This window comes from Equus asinus, chromosome 22 (assembly GCF_041296235.1).
Source record: "Equus asinus isolate D_3611 breed Donkey chromosome 22, EquAss-T2T_v2, whole genome shotgun sequence".
In the NCBI taxonomy this organism is placed as follows: domain Eukaryota; kingdom Metazoa; phylum Chordata; class Mammalia; order Perissodactyla; family Equidae; genus Equus; species Equus asinus.
In genome coordinates, this window is record NC_091811.1 from 21,278,194 (window position 1) to 21,287,759 (window position 9,566).

The window sequence follows — 9,566 nt, forward strand, 5'->3', positions numbered from 1 at the left end:
TGTAGAAGAAAGCACTACTATAAATTACTTAATTAATGTTTCAGTATTTTCAGTCCTGGGAACAAGATGTTCTTTTCAAGGTTAGGAGCTTTTATATAGACACTCAACTGATTCAAAAGACACCCCACTGTCCTTCTGTAAGGACAGAACGATAATGAATTTTTCTGCAGAGAAAGTGAGAGAAGTCAAATATTCTCTTTAGAAATCAGAATACTCTAGATGGCAAACTGCTCATTCAGCATTGTTTCTTGCTGTGAAGCAAAGACGGAGTAGTTAAGAGGCAGAGTGGAAATGGTGGTTGCACAGTGGAATTCCCATGATCCTCCAGGTAAAAGATCAGGTTGTCGTTTTGACATGTGTCAAAGGTCAGCTAATCCTGTATGGAGACATTGGATCTGGTTTATCCTCATTCATATCAGATATCAAGCAGATACACACGATAAGGCAAGAATTGCTGTTTAGTCACACATACTGAGACAGGAAGAGCTGTATAGTTAAAAACCATACACACCTGGTTGTTTTAAGAAATATAAACATGTGTTTGTGTGTGTGTGTGTGAGTGTGAGTGTGGTGAGAGAGACAGACAGACAGACAGACACAGACGTACATGATATTGTCAATGGGGCCTGGAGAAGAAATTGATAGCTATTAAAACTGAGTGAGAGTGGAAGTTCCCTTCTGGCATGGCCGAGTAAGTTCTTAACAGAGTAACGCTCCTGCAGGTAACAACTAATACTCAGGACAAGATTTAAAACATAACTACCTGAAGTGTCAGAAGAGTGAAAAAAAAAAACAGATTCTGGAGAGAATGAGACTAGCATGTGATATGGTGCTTTTATTTTTGTTTTTAATTTGTTTGTTTGGTTTTTAACCTGAGGGCAGCCCACAGTCATTTTGTGGAGCAGCTAAAACTCCCATAGAAGGCATGCAGTCTTTTAGGTCTGAAAAATAAGAAGATGGAATTTGGGACAACTAAAGGCACAAATAGTGCTGGATATTCACATGGAACACTGATTATGGGGGAAGTTTTAGTGTCTTTATGCCTTCTAGGATCTTTGAGCTACAATTTATTTACATTTCGTTAAAAAAGTAACTTGAGGGGCCTGCCTCATGGCGGAGTGATTAAGTTTGGGCACTGTGCTTTGTCGGCCCCGGGTTTGCCAGTTTAGATCCTGGGTGCAGACCTATACATTGTTCATCAAGCCATACTGTGGTGGCATCCCACATAGAAGAAATAGAATGACTTACAACTAGGATGTACAACTATGCACCTGAGGCTTTGGGGAGAAAAATTAAAGAAAAATAAAAATGAAGAAGGTGATCAATATTTTAAAAAATCATAACTTGATAAAATAACTAATATCTATCTTCTCTTTCTTAGGCCTAAAATTGCCCTGAAAAGATATTTCCAATAAAACTGAAGTAAACTCACGGCACAGGGATTTACACTGGGATACTATAAATTTCAACAACATCACGTGAGCAATAAAGAGTTGACATTTTACTACATAGAAAGTGTTCTGGCTAATATTTGGAATGACACTAGAAAAAAACAGCACATTGCACTTTCAGTTGATCATTTAGTCATAATAGCCAGTGGGTTCACAGAGCCTGTAAAGGACTGTATTTACTTCTAATCCCACCATAAAATGTATTAATTTATGTAACAAAGCAAATTGTTGTTAAGAACCTGTGGTAGGCAGAATAACAGCCCCTCAAAGATCTCCCTGTCCTAGCCCCTGGAACATCTGAATATGGTAGTTTCAATGCCAAAAGGGACATTGCAGGGGTGATTAGGGTTACAGACATTGAGGTGAGGAAATTATCCTGTATTATCTGGATGAGTCCAGTGAAATCACAGGAGTTCTTAAAAGCAGAGAACCTTTCCTAGATGTGATCAGAGAGAGATGTGACAACCAAGAAGGGCCAAAGAGATACACCATTGCTGGCTGAAGATGGAGGAATGGGGTTAGGAGCCAAGGAATGCAGGCTAGAAGATGGAAAGGCAAGAAAACGGATATCCCATAGAGCCTTCTAGAAGGAACACAGCTGTGCTCACAACCTTGGTTCTATGCCAATGAGACCCATGCCAGACTTCTAACCTACAGAGCTGTAAGACAATAAATTTGTGTTATTTAAGCTGCTATATTTGTGTAATGTGGTACAGCACCAATAGGAAACTAATGCAGAACTCAAAAAAAATATTTAAGCACTATACATGAGCAAAGGACCTAAGGAATATTTTCTAAAGGTTTCCTTTAGGGAGAGAAGGAGAAATTAGATAACTGTACTCAGGAGGAGGATTTGGTGTGGGGTTTTATGGTCAGATGGCTGAGGGAGTGATCCGGACCTCCCAGATCCACCTCTGTGTGAAGATGATCTTAGTCAAAGTTCTCCAGAATCAGCTGCACCCACCTCAGGGGTGTGAACAAACATCCAATGGGTTATAGAAAGGCACTGTCATCATAAGAATAATTCTCCAGGAGCATTTGTGCATGATCTTTAAATATATAAATGTGTATATATGCCTTGTTCATATTCATTTTTTTCTTTTCAAATTAATTGAGTGCTCAATCAAAAAGAAGTTTGGAGGCTACGGGTCATATTTCAACTAAACCCCACTATCAAAAATGTGGGAATGAATAGAAAATCTATGCTCATGTTTACCATTCTAGGTAAATTAGGTAAAGGTAGAGACCACTGATATGAGGAAAAGTTAATTCAAAAAGATGATTGCAAAAATCAGAGTTCCGGGATGTTTTTCTATCTCTGGTCTAGTCTTTCAATTTTATCAAATTTTGCAAAGACTAGGTTTTCATTTTCATTTCCCTAATTCTTTGAAACACCTTAAAGTTCCATAAGAAAGTATTTAACTCCTTACTATCTTATATGAAATAATGCTTGGGTAAAACAATGATGAAAAATTTCATATGGCTCCCAATTCTATAAGGAAGATTGATCATACTTCCTACACACTTTCTACTATTATGATCCTAAAAGGTATTATCTATTATTAGTTTACAATTTTGTTACTTTAAAAATTACTGTTTATACTTTTCTCCCTTAAAGACTTCCAGCATCTCTGTAGCACATTTTATCAGATTACGCTATCAAATAACATATCTTCTTGCAGTTATCTACCAAATTCTAGGATGTTTCTCCTTATTTCTTTATCATTTTTTCTTAAATCTCCTTAGCGACCTCTACTCCTGTCATGATTATCCATTATTTCAAATTCTGGGTAGGTGACAATTCCAATACCCTGGGCTCTCTGTTCCTGGATTTACCTCTAATAACCTTGACCCCACCCACAAATCAGCCACCCACTATGGAGATTATACTTTGAAGCTATGCTGTCCAGTACTGTAGTTACTAGCCACATGTGACTATTTAAACTTAATTAAAATTAAAAATTTATTTCTTCAGTCATATACTTATACTTCAAGTGCTCAGTATCCACGTGTTCCTCTTGACTATGGGCCTGAACAATGCAAATATATAACATTTCCATTATCACAGAAAATCCTACTGGACAGTGCTGCACTAGAGTCTAGAAAATTTCGTTACCAATGTAAGCACCTCCTCAGTTTTAGATATTCTACTCTTTCACCTCCAACTCTTGTCTTTTCAGCCCACTCCCTATGGAGATTTTAGGGCCTACAGTACTTTGATGCCCACTGGGATATCAAATTCAGTGACCATGCCACCATTTCATTGTCATAAATTTCTCATCTCATTTCCTATTTTATCTAGCTTACACTATTTACCAGGGTCAATAATAATAATAATTTCCTTATATACAACTAAAAGTTTATTGCTTATCCCTTAATTCATCAGACACATCTGGAAAATGAAATCAGGTTAAATCCAACTCTACCTACTCTATACTTGCGTACAAGTAGCTGAATGGTCGCATTTTAACTGGTCTTATTTTATATTTTTGAATTATAACTTCCCAGCACTCATACTAATCAATCCATTCTGTGACTCTCCTAGAAAAATATTACCAATTTCTCGTCCTTTCTCAATTCTCAAATTTCTTCTTTCCTTAAACTCAATTGATGACCTGGTTTCTTATTATCTTGAGAAAATAAAAACATCAGCAAAGGATTTCCTCTGTTCCACGGACAACTTATACAATACAGAAAACATTTTACATCTGTATGTAAGATGATATAATTTTCAACCATTTTTCATGGTTAAATTGTACAAACTCTTATTTATGGTCAGTCTCCATCCATACATTGAAATCCATTCCACCTACCCGCTTAGAGAGTTTTAACTTGTAATTTTCTCTCTCTGGCATCATCACTTTTTTTCATCTCTACTGGTTCATTCACTTTATCCTACAAATATGGTATAATATTTCCCATTTTAAAAATAAGCCAAAACATTTTTTTGCTTACCCCTCCACACACATATACATCATCACTCCTTTTCTCTAATTCTCTTAACAACAAAAGGGTTCAAAAGTTGTCTATGCCTGCTATTTCTTCCTACTTTTCCTTAAATCCCTTTACTCAGGCTTGTTCCCTCACTATTTCTATAAAAATACTCCTAAGTCACTATCACTTCCACATTAACACATGCCATGGCTATTTCTCAAGATTCATTTTACTCAACCTATAAGCAGCATTTGATGTAACTGATTATTCTCTTTAACTTCTAATTATTCTCCAAATTTCTCTGTTCTCCAGGACTTCATTATCTTGTTTTTGTTTTTACTTCGCTGTCTGGTCCTCTATCAGATCTGCTGATTTCTCCTTACCAGACTTCAAAATGCTGTTGTGCCCCAGAATTCAGTCCTTGGCCATCTATCTTCTTTTAAGCTCATCCCCGGATGAGCTTTTCTAGATTCACAGCTTCAAGTAACAGCCATACATAGATGACCATTAAGTATGTGTCTTCATGTCAGGGTTTGATCTCCAGGCCCATATATCTGACTGGAGACTTGGTGTACTTATTTAGATGTGTTATAGGATTTTCAAATTTACATTACAAAAAAAACCTCTTTCCCAATGGTTTCACTCTACTTTTTCCATCTCAATAAATGAGAACTTCATACTTACAGTTCCTCCGCCAAACACCTAAAATTACCTTTGACTTCTCTTGCTGATCTAACATGAATTAAATTCATCAGAAAATACTGTTCATTGTGAAAACTAAGGGAACATAGATATTAAATATGAAAGTGTTGTTGATTTGGAACACATTAAAAGAAATACTGAGTTTACAAGATAGGAAGTTATATTTTCACTCTGTTCTTCAATGACCATTCCGTTCCCACATATTATGCCTATTTCAGAGAATGCTTTTAAAGAGGGGTCTATGTTGGATAGTACCCAGAGAAGGGTGGAATGAAAATTAATCCAAAATTATTTACAAAAAATAATGGAAAAAAGTGAAGATTAAATCCAGAGGTATCAAGGACCTAAAGAAAAAATAAAAACAGAAAGAAAATAAATGGCCACAAGGAGGAGCCAGAGGATGAATATAGGATAGAATTTATTTTGAAATGTATGTTCATCCGATCGGCATAATAAAATACCCTGATTAAAATAAAGGGTTATGAAGACAGACTGATTGCTTCAAATCCCAAATCAACTGTTACTTGTCTGGTGACTTTTACAAGTTAATCTCTGTGCTTTATTTTTCTTATTAGTAAAATTGGCATAGTACCTACCACAAAGGTAATTAATGCAAGCATATAGAAACAATAATAAATGATAGCTATCACTATTATTATATCAGAAATAAGCTTAAATTATTCTCAGTGATCTTAAGATTGGAAGGAAACTTGCAACTTCCCAGGCACCATGGCTAAGTCCAGCCCCACGTCTCACCAGTAAAGTTCCATTATATGATTTTTTTCATAGCACTTATCATGATCTGAAATTATCTTGCTCTTTTCTTTCTTTGCTTCTTTGCTATCTGTGCTCACCACCCTCCACTAGGATATAAGCTCAATAAGAGCACAACTCTTATAAGTTTTGTTCAGCGCTTAATCCCCAGAAAATGAACTAGTACTTGGGACATACACAGTGATAAATAAATGTATGTTCAAATAACTTATTAATTCTCTCTGCGATGTAAGTTTAGTAGTAATTTTAACAGAACACCTTATATCCCAATATACTGTGACATGAATCCTCAGTTCAAATACACTTGACCAATTAACTTTCCTTGGTCACATCATACTCATTCAAACTTCCCTAGCTTTGTTCAGATGTTTGTCCTGCCTGACACACATTTGTCTTTCCTGTCTCTTCTTACGCAATCTTTGCCTTTCCTTCAAATCTTAACTCAAGTCTTATGTATTTCATTTGATTATTATTTAACTTTCTTACTTACAGATATTTTGTAAGCATGTGCATGATAAACTTCTCAGTGTTACGGGTGCAGTCTAACACATTTTTTCCTTCATTTTCTCCACTGTGTGTAACAAAATGCTCTGCTACCATTGTCTGATGGTTATTCATTGTTTAGTTCATTAATATTTAATAAAACACATTCCACTTTTCAATCCACGTGTTTAAACTTTCTGAAAACGAAAGAAAAATATTGATTATGCTTTTCTTCATGACAGGAAATCCTAGCCTTTTCCAAAGATAAACAGAGTTTAATATGTGTGTAGAAGGCTAGTAAGTCAAAGGTAAACCAAGAATTTTAATGCACAGGACTGAGATAAGGAACAAGATATCACTGATAAATGCACCCAAGGGTTAGCTTAAAGGTGGTGTATGTTTAGAAGTCTGTAAAACGATATCACCAACTGCAAAATGCTCATTCCTTTTGATTTTTTCAGTTTAGAGACATTATTATAACTCTCATTGTAGTCAACATGACATTCTTTTTGTCTTTCTCTTCTACACATCCACTAGTCCTCGTTATATGTTGATCAGTCTTCTCCACAGTGAGGTGCATTCCACTAGTTTCCTTTGTTTTTGCATCTGCACTTTACCATTGTGATCCTAGTGTATTTTACTCATTCTTCAGCTATAAAGGTAGATAATAGAATCTGGACAATACCTAAATTCGAAAGGTGTCTTTATGTAGTGGAAAGAACTTGGAAATTAGGTAGATGGTACTGCTTTTTACAAGAAATATGATCATAAAAAAGTCCCCAAATTCCTTAAACTTCTCTTTCTACATGTGTAATGTTAGGGTGAAAATGCCTAGTGTGCACATATTCCTTCCTTCACCAAATATCTATTGCATGGTAACTGTATGTCAGGCACTATTTTAGACATAGAGTACATTCTTGTGGGGGTACATGACAAAAATGTACACATATTGGAAGACTATGTGTGGGAGCCATCCTGTGGCCGAGTGGTTGGGTTCGCATGCTCTGCTTCCGTGGCCCAGGATTTCGCCCATTTGGGTCCTGGGCAGGGACATGGCACCTCTCGTTAGGCCATGTGGAGGCAGTGTCCCGCATGCCACAACTAGAAGGACCCACAGCTAAGATATATACAACCATGTACTGAGGGGATTAGGGGGAAAAAAGCAGAAAAAAAAAAGAAACAAAGAAGACTCGGTGTGCCAGACAGTGATGAGTGCAATGGAAAGAATGAAGGAGGAAGAGGGATAAAGAATACAGGCTGGCGTGTGGTGGGGTGTGAGAAGTGTTCTAAATACTAAAAAATAAAGGATAGCTAAAATCTAAGACTCTGTGCTCCATAAGGACTAATACTATAAAGTTCTCCGTGAATAATCACCACCAATTTGAGTGTCTGAAGCATATTCAATTAATAAAATATTTGCTTTAAAATAAATAATTTATGTAAAAGTGCCTCTTAATCTCTATAATATTAAAAAAATAAAGATTTTTATTCCAAATTCAAATTCATCAGGATATTTGGAATAAAGGACATTTTCAGCTACACTTTCCTAAGCCAAGAAAAGAGGAAGTGATAAAATATGCAAGCAGAAATAAAATGTTAATGATAAACCCTTTAGGGTGACTAAAAAGTTATCTAAAAAAGCCTCTAGATTTTGGAAAAGGAAAGAGAAAAGTTTGCTATATCTATCTCTTTTTCCTGCAGTTCTCCACTTAGTTTTTGCTAACTCAGCTGGTATTTATAGACTATGTAGAGGGAGGAAGCAGAATTAAGACTAATGTTATCAGGGGCTTCATTGACCCTGAGAGTCTCTGTACTCAGCCAGTGTATTTCTCACACCACAAGGCCATGTTTGGGGGATAAAAATAAAAGTATATATATAAGTTATTTATTTTTTTTATTATTTTTTTGATGAGGAAGATTGTCCCTGAGCTGACATCCATGCCAACCCTGTATGTGGGATGCTGCCACGGTACAGCTTGATGAGCAGTGTGTAGGTCCTTGCCCAGGATCTGAACCTGCGAACCCTCGGCCGCTGAAGCAGAGCACGTGAACTTAACCACTACACCACCAGGCCAGCCTATATGTTTTTATAGAACGTAGATCTTAACACAAGACACTCAGCCTGTGGCTAGAGTAATCAAAGATGCAAAAACCAGTGATGCATTACAAACATTAAGGAGAAAGAAACAAGGGAGAATCCAGAGGCCAAGATATAGGAAAGGAATATTGTCTGAGGCTTAGTGTTACTCATTTCAGCTTTACCTACTTCTGGTGTTAAATGGACAATTTTAAGCATTTATGAATCAAAAAGTAAGCCCAGCATATTTCTGGTGGTTTGCAAGAAGAATAAATGGGATATTTTTATAATTAAACCAATTGCCCAAGACCTGGAGATGTGGAAACCTGAACAAAGCAAGCTAATTGTTGTATTTCATACCTTCTTATAGTTTCTGTTGATTGAACAAGAAAACATTTACAATAATTCTAAGGCTTCCAAGTGTCCACTGATCTTGCATTTGCATATTTGATTTAACTTACTTATAAATTTCAGAAGTTACTTGTTTGGTTACTAAGAGACCAGAATAAAGCTTTCTTGAAAACATGTCGATTGAACTATACCTTCCACACTCTTTTCTCTCTGTCACTTAGTCACAATTATTTTTCAGTGTTTCTGTATATTTCGCAAAAAAACCCCACTACAGTAAGGCAGTAACAAAAAGAACATAGAAGAGAGGAGTTAAGGTGAAAGAAAACCCTTGGGTTTGGCGTGTGAGTAAACGCAGGCAATGTAAGAGAGGGAGGGTCAAACTAATTCTCAGCCTGCGCTGGAAGATTGGGGCTATCATGCACTGTCAGGAAGAGTGAAGAGTTACTTCGGCTGAAACAGAAGTTACTCGAACAGAAGTAGCTCTAGACGAATGGTGGAGTAATGATCTGAATTTACCCAGCTTATGACTGGAAACCACTGAATATTTTAACTGAGATAAGAAATTCAGTGACAAAAGTGGGTTTGGGGATTTAAGAAATTTGATTATTTGATTTTTAGACATTATTAAATTTGATATTTACTTGAAGTAAGTGGGATTTTGATTAAATATTGGTTTTTGGTAAAAATATTTAAATCATGCTAAGTTTGGTTTTTAAAAATCAGGCAATGCCTTTCATGTTTGTTTTGTTCATTCTTTACCTCATTCTCAAAATAATTCGAGGTGTGCTGGAAAA